General features: G+C 45.6%; 1 protein-coding gene across 10 annotated transcripts in view; it reads right to left on the bottom strand.

Annotated features, from left to right (window-relative positions):
• Nucleotides 1-17,954, bottom strand: part of PASK (PAS domain containing serine/threonine kinase) — a 1,088,660-nt gene that overhangs the window by 195,747 nt on the left and 874,959 nt on the right. The gene's annotated exons all lie outside the window — the stretch shown is intronic.

Raw genomic sequence — 17,954 nt, 5'->3', positions numbered from 1 at the left:
ACACCCTGACATATACTCACAAACAGGCCAAAAGTGGGGGTAACAAGGCTAAAAAGAGGCTACCTTCCTACAATGAGTGCTGTCCAGTGGAGTGTTGTTGAATGGAGTGTCATGAAATAGAGTGTGTGAAGTCTCCTGGAGTTGCACCAAGTGTAGAAGAGCGTTGTAGAGTGTAGTGGCACAGAGTGGAGTCTAGTGCAGTAGATTTTTATACAGTTGAGTGTTGTTGAGTGTAATGTCATGTAGCTAAGTGGTGTAGAGTCTTGTACAGTGTAGTGTTGTACAGTGGAGTACATTTAGTTGTGAGAACAGTGCATTGCAGAGTGGCGAGTTACAGTTAGGGTTGTCTGGTGAACGAGCTGAAAAAAGTATGTAGCGAGGTCCACTGCTTTTAATATTTTGAAGGTGGTAGATAAATTGGAAATGAACGTTACAACTATAACTTTTGAATTTTTAAAGTTTGTGAGGTTTAAACTTGGTTTGTATAGGAAAAAATAAATTTTCCTAACTAAGCTTTAAACTGTTATTTTTTCATTGAATTTCAGTGTTTTTTTTTTTTTGTTTTTTTTACTTTTCAATACAAATATGTTTAAAATCAGAGTCCAGTGTCGCAAGTAGAGAGTTCTTATGTGGAGTGTCATACAGTAGAGTAGAGGAGCTTGGTGTAAAGTCTATTGTCATAGACTAGAGTATTGTAGATTGGAAACCAGTGGAGTAAAGTAGAGTGTAGTAGTGTATAGTACAGTGTAGTCAAGTGTTATGAAATGTAGTGACATGGTCTCTCATATTGAAAGAAGAGTGGCCAGGGCACACCAATAGCATGAATCCTGATCCTGATAATGTTCAAGAATAAATAGAAAGTTTGTTCTTGGAAGATGATGTGTAGATATTTATTATAAGTGCAGGTAGAAAGTAGAAATCTCAATCAAAAGACTGCGTTGTACAAAATGACCATGTGACCAGGTCCAGTTATACCTTATAAGTAAAATGTAGACAGTGTTCTAGCAGATTAGGCTGTCTAGAGGTAGCTGTAGCAGAGCAGCTTAGGCTGAACTAGGAGACATACAAAGCTCCTGCAATACCACTATAGTTACACAGTACAATAAAAGACAATACTCAGTGTTACCAAAAATAAAGCTACTTTATTTTAGTGACACAAGACCAAAAATATCTTAGAGGCAATACTTCTTCTGGAGGTAAGTATTATACACAATATATACACTCGTAACCAAAGTCAGGTAATTAAACAGTCATAGAATAGTGCAAACAGTAGAAAATACAATAGATTGCAATAGGCCTAGGGTCAACACAAACCATATACTAAAAAAGTGGAATGTGAATGTCGAATTCCCCCCTAGGCAAGTGTAGTGTGTAGAGGGGCGCTGGGAGTGTACGCCAAAGCTAAGTAAAGTACTGTAGGAGGCTGGACTGGCTTGTAGTGAGTACCAAGGGGTACTTGCACCTTGCACCAGGCCCAGTTATCCCTTATTAGTGTATAGGGTGTCTAGCAGCATAGGCTGATAGATAATGGTAGCTTAGCAGAGCAGCTTAGGCTGAACTAGGAGACGAGTGAAGCTCCTACAGTACCACAAGTGTCACTTGCACAATATCATAAGAAAACACAATACACAGATATACTAAAAATAAAGGTACTTTATTTTTATGACAATATGCCAAAGTATCTCAGAGTGTACCCTCAGTATGAGGATAGCAAATATACACAAGATATATGTACACAATACCAAAAATATGCAGTATAGTCTTAGAAAACAGTGCAAACAATGTATAGTTACAATAGGATGCAATGGGGACACATAGGGATAGGGGCAACACAAACCATATACTCCAAAAGTGGAATGCGAACCACGAATGGACCCCAAACCTATGTGACCTTGTAGAGGGTCGCTGGGACTATTAGAAAATAGTGAGGGTTAGAAAAATAGCCCACCCCAAGACCCTGAAAAGTGAGTGCAAAGTGCACTAAAGTTCCCCAAAGGACAAAGAAGTCGTGATAGGGGAATTCTGCAGGAAAGACACAAACCAGCAATGCAACAACGATGGATTTCCAGTCGAGGGTACCTGTGGAACAAGGGGACCAAGTCCAAAAGTCACAAGCAAGTCGGAGATGGGCAGATGCCCAGGAAATGCCAGCTGTGGGTGCAAAGAAGCTGCTACTGGACAGTAGAAGCTTAGGTTTCTGCAGGAACGACAAGGGCTAGAGACTTCCCCTTTGGAGGACGGATCCCTCACGCCGTGGAGAGTCGTGCAGAAGTGTTTTCCTGCCGAAAGACCGCCAACAAGCCTTGCTAGCTGCAAATTGTGCGGTTAGTGTTTTTGGATGCTGCTATGGCCCAGGAGGGACCAGGATGTCGCCAATTGCGTCAGGGGACAGAGGGGGCGTCGAGCAAGACAAGGAGCCCTCTCAGCAGCAGGTAGCACCCGGAGAAGGGCCATAAATAGGCACTACGAGGATGCGTGAAACGGTGCTCACCCGAAGTCGCACAAAGGAGTCCCACGTCGCCGGAGACCAACTTAGAAAGTCGTGCAATGCAGGTTAGAGTGCCGTGGATCCAGGCTTGGCTGTGCACAAAGGATTTCCGCCAGAAGTGCACAGAGGCCGGAGTAGCTGCAAAAGTTGCGGTTCCCAGCAATGCAGTCTGGCGTGGGGAGGCAAGGACTTACCTCCACCAAACTTGGACTGAAGAGTCACTGGACTGTGGGAGTCACTTGGACACAGTTGCTGGATTCAAGGGACCTCGCTCGTCGTGCTGAGAGGAGACCCAGGGGACCGGTGATGCAGTTCTTTGGTACCTGCGGTAGCAGGGGGAAGATTCCGTCGACCCACAGGAGATTTCTTCGGAGCTTCTAGTGCAGAGAGGAGGCAGACTACCCCCACAGCATGCACCACCAGGAAAACAGTCGAGAAGGCTGCAGGATCAGCGTTACAGAGTTGCAGTAGTCGTCTTAGCTACTTTGTTGCAGGTTTGCAGGCTTCCAGCGCGGTCAGCAGTCGATTCCTTGGCAGAAGGTGAAGAGAGAGATGCAGAGGAACTCTGATGAGCTCATGCATTCATTATCCAAGGAAATCCCCAAAGCAGAGACCCTAAATAGCCAGAAAAGAGGGTTTGGCTACTTAGGAGAGAGGATAGGCTAGCAACACCTGAAGGAGCCTATCAGAAGGAGTCTCTGATGTCACCTGGTGGCACTGGCCACTCAGAGCAGTCCAGTGTGCCAGCAGCACCTCTGTTTCCAAGATGGCAGAGGTCTGGAGCACACTGGAGGAGCTCTGGACACCTCCCAGGGGAGGTGCAGGTCAGGGGAGTGGTCACTCCCCTTTCCTTTGTCCAGTTTCGCACCAGAGCAGGCCTAAGGGGTCCCTGAACCGGTGTAGACTGGCTTATGCAGAAATGGGCACCAAATGTGCCCATGAAAGCATTTCCAGAGGCTGGGGGAGGCTACTCCTCCCCTGCATTCACACCATTTTCCAAAGGGAGAGGGTGTAACACCCTCTCTCAGAGGAAGTCCTTTGTTCTGCCATCCTGGGCCAGGCCTGGCTGGGCCCCAGGAGGGCAGAAACCTGTATGAGGGGTTGGCAGCAGCAGCTGCAGTGAAACCCCTGAAAAGGCAGTTTGGCAGTACCAGGGTCTGTGCTACAGACCACTGGGATCATGGGATTGTGCCAACTATGCCAGGATGGCATAGAGGGGGCAATTCCATGATCATAGACATGTTACATGGCCATATTCGGAGTTACCATTGTGGAGCTACATATAGGTAGTGACCTATATGTAGTGCACACGTGTAATGGTGTCCCCGCACTCACAAAGTCCGGGGAATTTGCCCTGAACAATGTGGGGGCACCTTGGCTAGTGCCAGGGTGCCCTTACACTAAGTAACTTTGCACCTAACCTTTACCAGGTAAAGGTTAGACATATACGTGACTTATAAGTTACTTAAGTGCAGTGTAAAATGGCTGTGAAATAACGTGGACGTTATTTCACTCAGGCTGCAGTGGCAGGCCTGTGTAAGAATTGTTAGAGCTCCCTATGGGTGGCAAAAGAAATGCTGCAGCCCATAGGGATCTCCTGGAACCCCAATACCCTGGGTACCTCAGTACCATATACTAGGGAATTATAAGGGTGTTCCAGTAAGCCAATGTAAATTGGTAAAATTGGTCACTAGCCTGTTAGTGACAATTTGAAAGAAATGAGAGAGCATAACCACTGAGGTTCTGGATAGCAGAGCCTCAGTGAGACAGTTAGTCACTACACAGGTAACACATTCAGGCACACTTATGAGCACTGGGGCCCTGGCTGGCAGGGTCCCAGTGACACATACAACTAAAACAACATATATACAGTGAAAAATGGGGGTAACATGCCAGGCAAGATGGTACTTTCCTACAAGTACCACAACCCAGAGCCCAGGAAAGCAGGATTAAAGTACAACAAGTTTTCTCAGGACACACTACAAGTCGTGATAAAGGATTTTGAAAGAACCAAGCAAGCCTGCAAGCAACAAACAACGGATTCCTGGACCTGAAGAACTGTGGAGAGTGGAGACCAAGTCCAGAAGTTGAAGAAGAGTCCGGGAAGGACAGAAAACCCCTGCCAACCTAGAAGAAGGTGCAAAAGTGGGTTCTCCGTTCAGAAGAAAGGTACAGAAGAGCACCAAAGAAGATGGCTGCGGGTTCCTGTTGGTGCAAGTGATGTCCCACGTCGAGTTGTTGGATGCAGGCTATTTGCGTCGCTGGATTCAGCCAACCAGCCTTGGTTCAGGCAAGTACGTGGTTTGCGTCAAAAAAGAGCTGCCTGAACCCAGCTCTCAACTAGGACTGAGGAGACAGAGGGAGCTCCCAGCACTTCAGAGAGCCCTCAGAAGACCAGGCTGTGCCCACGGGAGTCCCAGAACACAGGGACAGAGAAGGTGCAAAGTGCGGTTGTTGCAGCACTACACTGGAAGGTCCCACGCTGCTGGAGAACAACTCAGGGAGCTGTGCGCTGCATGATGAAGTGCTGGGGACCTGAGCTACACTGTGCACAAAGGATTCTTGTAAGAAGTGCACAGAAGCCCTAAGAGCTGCAGAAGACGCAGTGCACAGGGGTACTGTCGCAACACCGGGAGGCAAGCTCTTACATCCACCAAATTTGGACAGCTGGACCTTTGGACAGTCTGGGTCACTTCGGTCCACCACCTGTGTTCCAGGAAGCATGCCGTCGTCAGGAGAGGAGTCCCAGAGTACCGGTTGTTGTAGCAGAAGGGTGCCTGCAAAAGCAAGGAAGTGACTCCATCACTCCACTGGAGATTCCTTTGGTTCTTCTGGAGCAGGGTGAAGACAGGCAGTCCTCAGAGGGTGCACACCTTGGAAACTGTTGAAGAAGCTGGCTGGAGCTGCAGTTGCAGGTCACAGGAGTCGTCCTGGATACTTTGTTGCAGGTACAGCGGTTCCTGGAGCAGTCTGAGGTTGATCCAATAGTCAGAAGCTGAAGCAGAGGAGTCCTGGAGGATTCTTGCAAACCGAATCTGAGGAAACACCCAGAGGAGAGACCCTAAATAGCCCTGAGAGGAGGATTGGCTACCTAACCAGGTATGCACCTATTAGGAGGGGTCTCTGATGTCACCTGCTGGTACTGGCCACTCAGAGGTCTACAGAGGGTCCCCACACCTTGGAATCCAAGATGGTTAATGCCAGGGACACACTGGGGGAGCTCTGGGCACCATCCATGGGGTGTTGAAGGACAGGGTAGTGGTCACTCCCCTTTCCTTTGACCAGTTTCGCACCAGAGCAGGGACTGGGGGTCACTGAACCGGTGTAAACTGGATTATGCAAGAAGCACACTGTTTTTGCCCTTCAAAGCATTTCCAGAGGCTCTAGGAGGCTACCCCTCCCAAGCCTCTAACACCTATTTCCAAAGGGAGAGGGTGTAATACCCTCCCCCCAAAGGAAATGCATTGTTCTGCCTTCCTGGGATTGAGCTGCTCAGTCCCCAGGAGGGCAGAAACCTGTCTGAGGTGGCAGCACCTGGGGCTGTAGTGGAATCCTCAGAGAGCTGGTTTGGAAGTACTGGGGGTCCAGGATGGAGCCCACAGGGTGCATGGGATTGGCCCCCCTATACCAAATTTGGATTGGGGGGGGTGAATTCCATGATCTTAGATACCTCACATGGCAATACTTGGAGTTACCACTGTGAAGCTACATATATGTATAGAAATAGATGTAGTGCACGCTTATAACGGTGTCCCCACACTCACGAAGTCCGGGGAATTAGCCCTGGACAACGTTGGGGCACCTTTGCTAGTGCAAGGGTGCCCTCACACATAGTAACTTTGCACCTAGCCTTCAGTAAATGACTTATAAGTTAACAGTGCCCTGAAAATGGCTGTGAAATAGTGTGTGCACTATTTCACTCAGGCTGCAGTGGCAGTCCTGAGGAAAGGTTTGTATGCGCTCCTTATAGGTGGAAAAAGAAATGCTGCAGCCCATAAGCATCTCCTGGAACCCCAATGACCCGAGTACCTAGGTAGCATATACTAGGGAATTACAAGGGGGAGGGGGGTCCAGTGTGCCAATCAGAATGGGAATATGGAGCCACTAAAGTGCAGTGACAAATTTGGTAAGTAGAGAGAGCATAAGCACTGGCGTTCTGGTTAGCAGAACTTCAGTGATACAGTTAAGCATACTGACAACACACATAGGCCACAAACTATGAGCACTGGGGTCCTGGCTAGCAGGATTCCAGTAAGACAGTCAAAAGACACTGACAAACAGGCAGAAATTAGGGGTAACATGCCAAGAAAGATGGTACTTTCCCACACAACAGCCCCCCCCCCCCAAATGAGGGACAGTAAGGCTAACCTTGCCCAGATGAGTCTTTATTGTCTAAGTGAAAATATCCGGAGAGTCCATCCGCATTGGAGTGGTTACTCCCAGATCTATGTTCCACCGTAAAGTCCATCCTGTGTAGGGAAATTGACTACCTCAACAATTTAGGGTTTTCTCCTTTCATCTGTTTTAACCATAAGAGAGGTTTGTGGTCTGTCTGAACAATGAAGTGAGTCCCAAATGAGTATGGTCTCAACTTCTTCAGGGCCCAGACCACAGCAAAGGCCTCCCTCTCTATGGCTGACCAACGCTTTTTTCTAGGGGTCAACCTCCTACTGATAAAAGCAACAGGTTTAAACTGGCCCTCTGAGTTCAGTTGTGATAGCACTGCCCCAACCCCTAGTTCAGATGCATCTGTCTGGACAATGAATGTTTTATGGTAATTTGGGCTTTTTAGGACAGGTGCAGTACACATAGCCTGCTTAAGCTCCTCAAAAGCTCTTTGACAGCTGGCTGTCCATAATACCTTTTTAGGCTTGTTTTGTAGAGGGGAGGTCATTAAGAGGGGCAACAATGGAGCCATTGTTCTTAATGAACCTCCTGGAATACCCAGTGAGACCAAGAAAGGCTCTGACCTGGGTCTGAGTAGAAGGGGGAGCCCAGTCTAAGATAGTCTGGATCTTTCCCTGTAGTGGTTCAATCGGTACTCCACCTACCAGGTGGCCCAGATAAACCACTTTCCCCTGCCCTATCTAGCATTTTGAAGCCTTGATAGTGAGGCCTGCCTTTTGCAGGCCCTACAAAACTTTCTACAGGTGGACTAGGTGGTCATCCCAGGTGGAGCTAACTACAGCAATATCATCTAAGTATGCTGCAGTAAAAGCTTCCAGAGCGTTGAGGACTATGTTCACCAGCCTCTGGAAATTGGCAGGTGTATTTTTCCAAACCAAAGGGCATAAGTGTAAACTGAGAATGCCCTCCAATGGTTGGAAATGCAGTTTTTGGTTTAGCATCCTCTGATAACTTGATCTGCCAGTACCCTGCAGTCAAATCGAAGGTGCTTAGATACTTGGCAGAGGCCAGTGTGTCTATGAGCTCATCTGCCCTGGGTATACGGTGAACATCTGTTTTAGTTACAGTATTGAGCCCTCTATAGTCCACACAAAACCACATTTCTCTCTTTCCTTCTTTGCTATAAGGTTTGGGGAAAAGCACCACTGGGGTGGTCCAGGGGCCATCTGAGTACTCAATAACACCTCAGACTTAATACAGTCTCTGACATGGTCAGGCTGCCTATAAATCTTACTTTTGACAGGTAAACTGTCTCCAATATCAATGGTATGTTCAAACCAACTAGTTGTACCAGGTGTGAGTGAAAAGAGGTCAGAAAACTGGCCTACTAAGTTCTTGAAGTCCTCCCTCTCTTCTGCTGTGAGGCAGTCTGCAAGCACAACTCCTTCCACGAAGCCATCAGCTTCAGTGTTTGATAAGAGGTCAGGGAGAGGGCCACTTTCTTCTTTCTGCCCCTCATCTGTGGTAATAAGTTGGGTTAAATCTGCCCTATCATAGTAGGGTTTAAGGCAGTTGAGATGAAGTACCCTCAGGGGACTTCTGGCAGTGCCAAGGTCTACCAAGTAGGTAACCTCACCCCTTTTTCTCCACAATAAGATGGGGTCTACTCCATTTGTCCTGGAGTGTTCTTGGTGCCACAGGCTCCAAAACCCACACCTTCTGTCCTGGGTGGCACTCAGTCAGCACAGCCTTCTGGGTCATTACATTGCTTTTGAAGCTCTTGGCTGGCCTGAAGGCTTGTAGTGGCCTTTTTCATATACTCAGCCATCCTCAATCTTAAGCCAAGTACATAATCCACAAAGGTTGCTCACACCCTTCTTTCACAAAAGAAAGGGACCCCTAACAAGGTGACCAAAGAGGAGTTTAAAAGGGCTGTAGCCCACTCCTTTCTGGGGTACCTACTTGTAGGAAAAAAGGAGGCATGGAAGGAGGAGATCCCATCTCATTCTCAGTTTTTCAGAGAGTCCCATGATCATGCCTTTGAGAGTTTGATTAAATTTGATTAAATCTCCCAACCAGTCCATTGGTTTGTGGATGATGGGGTGTGGCGAATTTGTAGGTTACACCACACTCCTTCCACATAGCTTTCAAGTATGCAGACATGAAGTTACTACCCCTGTCTGCTACTACCTCTTTAGGTAAGCCCACCCTGAAAAATATTCCCAGGAGGGCCTTTGCCACTGAAGGTGCTGTAGTGGTCCTTAAGGGGGATGGCTTCTGGGTATCTTGTGGCATGGTCTACTACCACCAAAAATTAACCTATTACCAGAAGCAGTTGGAGGGTCAAGGGGGCCAACAATGTCAACCCCTACCCTTTCAAAAGGTGCCCGACCACTGGCAGTGGGATTAAGGGGGCCTTTGGGGTGCCACCAGTCTTGCCACTGGCTTGGCAAGTGACACAAGAGCGACAAAACTCTTTTGTGTCCTCTACATATGAAGCCAGTGAAAGTGAGGGACAAGTTTGTCCCAGATTTTGCTTTGCCCCAGCCAAGGGTATATCATGTGCCAGAGTTAGGAGGAATTCCCCATACTGCAAGGGAATGACCAGTCTCCTGGTAGCACCAGGTTTAGGGTCCCTTGCCTCAGTATAAAGGAGATTGTTCTCCCAGTAAACGATGTGTGAGTCACTGATAGCCCCATTTTGCTGTTTGACAGCTTGCTGTCTTAGACCCTCTGGTGTGGGACAGGCTTGCTGTGCCAGACACAGTTCCTCCCTGGCAGCCTCCCCTGCACCCAAGAGCTCAGCTGTGTCAGCTTGAAGCTCCTCTAGTGTAGGTTCTGCACAGGGAGTTGATTCCTCCTCAAAAGGGAAATCTTCTGGAGAGGGAGGGATTGTGGACAAGGGTTTGCCCTTTCGACCCCTAGTTTTTGGGAGCACTTGGTCCATTGTTCCAGGGTTCAAGTTTCCCTGTCCTCTTTGCTTCTTGGCCTGAGCCCTGGTAAGAGAAAAGATATGTCCTGGAATGCCCATCATGGCTGCACTGGCCTCCAACTCCACTTAAGCCCAGGCTGAAGTTTCCAAATCACTGCCCAGTAGAAACTCTACAGGTAAGTCAGTGGATACCACAACCTTGTTAGGACCAATAACCCTCCCCCCCTTCCCCCAGTTGAGATTCACAACAGCCATGGGGTGGCTTACAGTGTTGTTATGGGAGTCAGTAACTTGGTACTGATGACCAAGTAGGTGTTGCTCAGGGGCAACTAGTTTCTCCATCACCATATTGACACTGGCACCTGTGTCCCTGTAGGCCTCAACCTGAACACCATTTATTAGGGGTAGTTGCTTGTACTTTTCCATATTAAGGGGGCAAGCAACTACGGTGGCAAGGTCAATGCCACCATCAGAGACAAACAGCCTCAGTGGTCTCCCTAACTAGACCAACCCCTACTACATTACCAAGAGTGAGCCAAGCTACACCCTTTGTTTGGCTATTTGTAGAGCTTTTCCCACCACAACTGCTATTACTAGGGGCACTAGTGGAAGCAGTAGGGGCAGTGGTGGTGGGAGGCTTTGTGTTTCTCTTGGGACAAGTGGGGTCACTTACCCAATGGTCTTTGTTCTTACACAAATAACACCAAGGCTTTTTCTGAAGATTAGAAAAGGATTTGGACCCACCACCCCAAGAGGATTTTTGTGGGCCTGATGAAGATTCTGATGACTTTTTATCCTTGTTCCCACCCTCGTCATGTGACTTACCATCCTTCTTCCTGCTGTCCTTGTCACCCCCTGTATGAGCTTTTCTGCTCACCCTTGTTCTGACCCATTTGTCTGCCTTATTTCCCAATACTTGGGGAGAAGTCAGATCTGAGTCCACAAGATATTGGTGCAACACATCAGACATGCAATTGTTAAGAATATGCTTTCTCAAAATCAGATTGTATAAGCTTTCATAGTCAGTCACCTTGCTGCCATGCAGACAACCTTCTAAGGCCTTCACTGAACAGTGTACAAAATCTATCCAATCCTGTGAAGACTCTATTCTGTTTTCTCTGAACTTGATTCCATATTGTTTAGTGTTAAGCCAAATCCATCCAAGAGTGCAGTTTTCAGAACATTGTAGTTGTATGAGACATCTTCTCTAACAGTAAGGAGCCTATCTTGCCCCTTGGCAGAGAAAAACAACCACAGGATAGCAGCCCACTGTAGCTGAGGGACTCTCTGAACTTTACAGGCCATCTCAAGTGCAGCAAACCACTTGTAAATGTCATCCCCCTCCTTGTCAGGGGAGAGCAATCTTGTGCAGGTTTCTAGAATCAAATGTGTTTTCTCTAACATTGGAACTTCTGAAACTACTGCTGCTGCTGCCACCATGGGGAACTAACCCCAACCCCTGTATTTCCCTTTCCACAGCCAGGGATTCCCTATCCAAGGCCAACTGTTGCAGCCTCAGTGTGACCTCCTCCAACCTCAGCTTACTGAGTTCCCTATCTGGGGATTGTCCCTCAGGGTTGGATGTGTGGGACACGTTTGATACAGAAGTGACATGGGAATTAGCAGAGGTTGATCTTTCCCTAACTTGAGTTACTCTAGTGACCTGGCCTATAGGTGTGAAGGATGCCCTACCTGTGTGTGTGACCCCCTCCCACTTCCAGCTACACTAAGAGTTTTGTTAAGGGAAAGATCTGTGGACCCTCGCCTTAATCTACCTGGGTGGAATCTCCCGCTAACTCCTCTTCTGACTGTACCTGACCAGTAGGATGCTCCTGCTCATCTTGCAAGAGGAGATTCAAGAGAAATTCCTTTTTGGGGTTCTTCCAAATCCCTAAGCTTCTTTCCAGGGAGAGACCCCTCAGACTTTTGAAAATCAGACTTTCATAAGTGGTGTTAGCAAACCTGGGGGGAGCCTCTACAACAGACATAGTGAAAGAAAGAGGTTTAGGAGTAACAAGTTAGCAGTCTACTTGACCTAACTTTTTAGGTGAAAAGAAAAACTTTTCACAACTTTTGAAAATGTTTAGAAAGTTTGAAAGAACTTTTTGAAAGTAAAACAATGACCGCTAGGTATAATTGTATATAGCTCCAAGTATTGGAGTATACTTTTCTTGTGAAAAGCACCAGTAACAAAGTGGTAAAGCAATTACAAGTACTTATCCCACCGCTGCACCACCAATGTAGGAGGCTGGCTTGGTTTGTAGTGGGTACCTAAGGTACTTACACCTTATACCAGGTCCAGTTATCCCTTATTAGTAAAATGTAGGCAGTGTTTAGTGACACAAGGCCAAAATATCTGAGGCAATATTCCTTCTGGAGGTAAGTATTATACACAATATCTACACTCAGGACCAAAATCAGGTAAGTAAACAGTCATAGAATAGTGCAAACAGTAGAGAATACAATAGATTGTAATGGACCTAGGGGCAACACAAATCATATACTAAAATAGTGAAATGTGAATGTTGAGTTCCCCCCTAGGCAAGTGTAGTGTGTAGAGGGGTGCTGGGAGTGTAGAAAAACATCAAAGCTAAGTAAAGTACCCCACCCCAGAGCCCAGGAAAGCAGGAGTAAAGTACAGCACGTTTCCTCAGAACACATTACAAGTCGTGATAAAGGATTCTGAAAGAACCAAGCAAGACTGCAAGCAACAAACAATGGATTCCTGGACCTGAAGACCTGTGGAGAGAGGAGACCAAGTCCAGAAGTCAAAGAAGAGTCTAGGAAGAAGGTGCAAAATCGGATTGTCCAGTCAGAAGAAAAGTACAGAAGAGCACCAAAGAAGATGTCTGCGGGTTCCTGCTTGGTGCATGTAATGTCCCACATCGAGTTGTTGGATGCAGGCTGTTTGCGTAGCTGGATTACGCCAACGAGCCTTGGTTCAAGCAAGTATGCGGTTTGCGTCAAAAAGGAGCTGCCTGGACCCAGGAGGGACCTCGGGGTCTCAACTCGGACTGAGGAGACAGAGAGGGCTCTCAGCACTTCAGAGAGCCCTCAGAAGATCAGGTAGCACCCACGGGAGTCCCAGAACACGGGGACAAAGAAAGTGCAGTCATCGCAGCACTACACTGGAATGCCCCACACTGCCGAACAACTCAGGGAGCTGTGCGTCGCAGGATGGAGTGCTGGGCTAGGTTGTGCATGAAGGATTCTTGGAAGAAGTGCGCAGAAGCCCAAGGAGCTGCAGAAGACACGGTGCACAGGGGTACTGTTGCAGTACGGGAAGGCAAGCTCTTACCTCCACCAAATTTAGACAGTTAGACCTTTGGATAGTTTGGGTCACTTCGGTCCACCACCCGTGTTCCAGGGAGCATGCTCGTCATCAGGAGAGGACTCCCAGAGTACCGGTTGTCATCACAGAAGGGTGCCTGCAGAAGCAGGGAAGTGATTCTGTCACTCCACAGGAGATTCCTTCGCTTCTTCTTGTGCAGGGTTTAAGACAGGCCGTCCTGTCTACCCTTAACACCCACATAGCCTTACCCACCCCGAAAATACCCTGTACACCCAAATACCTTCACCCATCCTAAAAATACCCTTACTACCAAAATACCCTTACTCCACCTTAACCCTAAAAATGTCCTTATCACCCAAATACCATTACCCACCCTATGTCCAAAAAATACCCTTAACCCCAAATATCCTTACCCAGCCTAAACCCTAAAGATACCTTTCCCACCAAAATACCCTTACCCACCCTAAACCCTAAAAACACCCTTACCAACCAACTACCCTTACCCACCATAAACCCTAAAAATGTCCTTACCACTTAAATACCCTTGCCCACCCTAAACCTAAAAATACCCTTACCATCACATACCTGTACCCGCCCTAAACCCTAAAAATACCCTTAACACCCACGTAGCCTTACCTACCCTAAAAATACCCTTAAACCCAAATACCTTTGCCCATCCTAAAGCCCCAAAATACCCTTACTACCCAAATACCCTTAACCCTAAAAATGTTGTATACACCCAAATTCCCTTACACACCCTATATCCTAAAAATACCCTTGCCCCCAAATATCCTTACCCATCCTAAAGCCTAAAAATACCTTTCTCACCGAAATACCCGTAACCACCCTAAACCCTAAAAACACCCTTACCACCCAATACACTTACCCACCACTAAACCCTAAAAATACCCTTACTACCCAATACCCTTCCCCACCCTTAAAATACTCTTACTACCCAATTACCATTCCCCACCCTAACCTACTTTTACCACCCTAAATCCTAAAAATACCCATACCACCCAAAAACCCTTACCCATCCTAAGTACTAAAAATACCCTTACCCATGCTAAACCCCCAAAACACACCTACCATCCAATACCATTACCCATGCCTAAAACCTAAAATACCCTTACCTCCCAATGCCCTTACCCAACCCTAAACAAACCTAAACCACCGCCCTAATAACCTTACACACACAAACCCCTAAAAACCCTTAGCACCCAAATACCCTTACCCACTCCTAAAAAAAAAAAAAGCCCTTACCCATCATATATATACACACACACACACACACACACACACACACACAGCACAGAGAGACACATAAATGACATACATTTTCATCCGCATGAAAGCTCTTCAACACATCTTCCCCCACCTCGGATTATCACAGAAGGTGCAGGCTACTATCTCTCTTGTATCATCTAAACAGGATTACGGCAATGGCACAATGGCATCTACCATGGATCATCTAAATCTACAATGAAAACTACAATGCATTCAGAACTCAGCTACCAGACTACTCCTACATGTAAAGCCACAAGTCCAGATCTCCCTTGCCTCGAAGGCCCAATGTTGGTTAACGGTTGCTCGAAGATCCACCTTCAAGCTGCTTTTTATCACCCACAAAGCAATACATGGAACAAGACCGCTTTTCATCAGGAATAAAATCACCAAATACATTCAACAAAGAAACCGCCACTCAAGATTGGCACCCCGCCTCAAAACACCACAATACAAGAAAAATACAATAGGGGAAACATCTTTCTCTGTTCAAGCGGCCAAACTATTGAGTTCATTATCCACAAATATAAGATCCACGGATAACTATCTTATCTTCAAAAGACTACTCAGGAGTTGGGTCTTTCCTACATATCCACCATACTCAAACAGTAACGGACAGTATATTTCTGTGTATGTAAACATTTAGAATCTGATGGTGAATATATCTAGATATGTGTATTTCTTTGTACAAATAGGTATAAAAACTATTTTATTTTAAAATATATAGTTACTCTTTAGGCTTGTTTCAACAAATGTATATTTTACTTACAATTAAATGTATATATGTATGTATGTGTAGGTTTATTCATGAGTCTATATATATATATGATATATGTGTATGTATATATTATTCTACGCTTAGCATGTTCAAATATTGCATAGTTTCTATATAAGTTGTTTGATTACATGCTGATGAGTCTCCGTTTTTATTTTATCTATCACAATAGGTAAATATATTTATCAACAAGCATTTCACTATTGAAATATTGAGGACAGATGAAATAATGTTATAAAAGGACACAAACAAATTCACTTCTGCAACTCTTGAAAGCCTGCATTTATACAATACAACTTAAATCTCAATATATTATAGTCCTTACACATATTCCCTTACTATGTAATCATGTATCTATATATTTATTACTTTAGTTCCACTGTAGAAGAGGAAGAAAAAAAATTACTCGCTCAAAAGCTTTACTCTATCTCATCGTTACCCTATACCTCTATCGATCTATCCTCTATCTCCACTCATTCTACTACTATGATCTCCAAAATAACTCTTCCTAGACTCTTCCCTCCCCTACCCCTCATGGCTCACCCCCAACCTCAGTTTACTACAATGATCTCCCAAACAACACTGTTAAATTCTCCCTCATTTATCTCTCCTTTGACTCATCCTAAACCCCATTTTACTACTATGATCTCCCTAATCGCTTTCTACAGACTCTTTCCTCATCCATCTCCCCTTAACGTATCCCAAACCTCATCTTATTACAATGATCTCTCAATTAACACTTTTGGATTCTTCCCTCCTCTATCCCTCCATTATTCTATTCAATCCAACTAACATACTCACATGTCTTTCATTCAAATTAAGTCATACCTCTATACTAATACTGTACTCATATTTCCCTATACCAATCCACCACTAATCCTCTTGGGTTCTGGAGAAGCGTGATACTCGCCGAAAAGCACTTCAACGCCTCATCAGGGGTAGTAAGCGCTATATAAATACAATTATAATTGCAATAAATTAAGCAAAAAAGAAGCCAAAATATCTGAGCAGTTCCCAAGTTTTTGTGGAAAGCAGTTCCTATAAAGAAGCACTCTCCAACGCCAATGACAATCTAAATTTGCTCCACTCAAAAATGTTTTTTAGCAAACATGCTAAGCATGTGATTAGCACAGTGCTGTCCATGCAGAGCTAGAAAGGAATTAAGGGCCAGATGTAGCAAATTAGCAATTTGCGACTTACAAATTGCGAGTCGCAGGGACTCGCAATTTGCAAGTCGCAAATTGCTATGCAGTACGGTGTCTCAGACACCGACTGCACCTCGCAATGGGGTCGCAATGACCCACCTCATGAATATTCATGAGGTGGGTCGCAAATTGCGGCCCCATTGCGAGTATAGGCACTCGCTAACATGGAGGCCTGCTGACGTCAGCAGACCTCCATGTTAGCGACCTGCTTTTAAATAAAGCAGGTTTCTTTTTTTTTTTGAAGTGTAGCCCGTTTTCCTAACAGGAAAACGAGCTGCACTTAAAAAAAAACGAAACCTTTTGTTTCGGTTTTTTTCAGGGCAGGGAGTGGTCCCTTGGACCACTCCCTGCCCTGAAAAAATATTTTGGGCTCCAGTCACAAACTGGAAGGGGTCCCATGGGGACCCCTTCCAATTTGCGATTGGGTTACCATCCACTTGAAGTGGATGGTAACTGCGATGCCATTTGCGACCGCATATGCGGTCGCAAATGGTATTGCATCCCAATGCGACTCGCAAATAGGAAGGGAACACCCCTTCCTATTTGCGAGTCTGAAATGCATTTTGCGAGTCGGTAACGACTCGCAAAATGCATTTCTGCATAGGAAACTGCATTTTGCGACTCGCAAACGGCACATTTTGCCATTTGCCAGTCGCAAACAGTTTCCTACATCTGGCCCTAAGTATTTTGCTATTTATACAGGAAAGACCTTAAGCATAGGATTTGCCAGTGCCATCCATTCCCAGCTGTAAAATGACAAAAGCCTTTTAACACTCCAGGCACATTATTACAGCTTTGGATTGGTAAAATACCATCCAAGCTAACCAGGAATTAATCAAAACAAGCCCTAACACATGTTTTGCAGCTCTTCACATGACTATATGACTAGTGTCAGAGGTCACTGAGAGAGAGACGTGGGCTCTTTAGAAGATACAGATCGCGAGGCTGAAGTAATGCACCCAAGGAAATAGAAGAGTTTGCAAATTACAATATAAGCAGAGTATAATATGGGCACAAATTCAGATAATTGCTGCCTGAAACGTAAGAGAAAGGGAACATGTTTTGCATATGATATTGATCTGCACTCCTATAGAAATGTTCGGGACTTAGATCTATAACACCTTATCTGGAGTACTGGAAGCAAGGGATTACACTCACACCACAATACATGGTGCTGGGTGTCCCTTGAAAGTTTCAGAAAATATTGGGTTCATGACTGGCACACTTCAAAGAGAGGTTACTGTAACAGTAAGAAAATATAACTCAGATAATAGCCCCATTTGGATTTGGAGGGATACAAACAACGCTAAATGTCAGCAAAAGACAGGGCATGCCCTAGATGGCTGATAGACCCCTCCTCACACTTCTGCAAACACTTATACTGATGTCTACATAAGATGTAAAATATGCTGCACTGACACAATAAATCTCTGGCTGGTTTATTCATATTGTTGCATTGGAGAAAAATATAAGTTTTTATATATTAAAAATAAAATCAGTGTGACCGTGCGGGTGTGGAGGAACCACTCTAGACTGCGTTATAGTTTTAAAAATAGGAGTTTTATTGATGATATTGGATGTGGTATAAAGCAGGTGAGTTTGCTTCAGTCTTGGGTTGCTGGGTTGTTCTT

The sequence above is a fragment of the Pleurodeles waltl genome, chromosome 11 (assembly GCF_031143425.1).
Source record: "Pleurodeles waltl isolate 20211129_DDA chromosome 11, aPleWal1.hap1.20221129, whole genome shotgun sequence".
Classification (NCBI taxonomy): Eukaryota; Metazoa; Chordata; class Amphibia; order Caudata; family Salamandridae; genus Pleurodeles; species Pleurodeles waltl.
Note: the sequence above shows the minus strand (reverse complement) of the source record. Positions and strands in the feature narration are given on the sequence as shown.